The sequence below is a fragment of the Pipistrellus hanaki genome, assembly GCF_964339955.1.
Source record: "Pipistrellus hanaki genome assembly, contig: scaffold_39, whole genome shotgun sequence".
In the NCBI taxonomy this organism is placed as follows: Eukaryota; Metazoa; Chordata; class Mammalia; order Chiroptera; family Vespertilionidae; genus Pipistrellus; species Pipistrellus hanaki.
This window is the reverse complement of record NW_028182294.1, coordinates 242,462-243,689: the sequence shown is the minus strand read 5'-3', so window position 1 is coordinate 243,689 and position 1,228 is coordinate 242,462.

Below are 1,228 nucleotides of genomic sequence, written 5' to 3'. Positions count from 1 at the left end.
TCACACACACAGACACACACACAGACACACACACACATACACACACAGAGAGAGACACACACACGGAGACACTCACAGACACAGACACACACAGACACAGAGACACACACAGACACACAGACACACACACCCACACACACACAGAGACACCCCGCGGGGTCCCGGGCACAGGAGGGGGCCGCGGCCCCAGTGGGTCTCCAGAGCAGCCTGGCAGGTCCCCCGGAGAAGGGAGAGGCGCCGCGGCGGATCGGCCGCCAGGGGGCAGTGTGCGGCCAGGAAGGCGCCGCCCAGCACTTAGGCGAGGGCTGGCGATGGACCTGGGTCTCAGGCTGAGAAGGGAGCGGGTCCCGCCATCTCGGGGCGCGGGAGGAGGCCACCCCACAGGGCCGTCCCGGCCCGGGGCCCGTGTCACGAGAGTGAGTGTGTCCGTAACGGACGGAGACGCAATAAAAGTGTGTTTCTGCTCCGGCTGCAGGCGGTGTGCGCGCTCTGCTCGGCGGTCCTCGGGCTCCTGGGCGTCCCAGCCGCCTCCCCGGTCCCTCTCTCCTCCCGGACCGCGGCGCCCCGGGGCGAGGAGGGGGAGCCGCCGGTGGCCGGGGAGGGCTGGGGCGCTGGGCCCCTCTGCTCTGGTTTTGCGATCTCGCCTCTTGGCCGAGGGTCGGCACACGTGGCCTCTCCGAGCTCCGGAGGGCTGTGGCCCGGCCGGCGCCCACCACTCCGGGGGGGGGGGTGAGGAGGGTACGGGCCAGGTGCCAGCAGGGCCCCACGCCCCACAGAGGGCTCGGACCCCGGCCGGCTGCGGTGCCGTCTCCAGCACAAACGGGTTCCCTTTGCTTCCTCCCCACACACTTTTAACGACAAAAGGAGAGCGCAGTGTCTGTATCCAGAGTGTGATGTTTGCTTGCCGGGGCCCTGGGTGGCCTGCCCCCCCCCCCCCCCCCAGGCTCTGCCCCTGCCTTACGGGGAGGGCCCAGAGAGTCCCGGGACCGGCAGGTTCAGTAAGCCGGTGACTGCCACTCTTGATTCGATTCAGAGTCTCGCCAAAGAGGGGGTCACCTCTCTGCTGAGAAAGGAGGGGTCCCACGGTGCCCAGAGAAATAAGCTGGGAAGCCGGCAGCCTGAGAGGGTCGCCCCCCAGGCTCCTTCCCGGTAAAACGGTAAAACGGGCGAGGCCTGCAGGGCGGGTTCCTCCAGCCCCCGGGCAGGACTCCGTGTCACATGCTGCCCC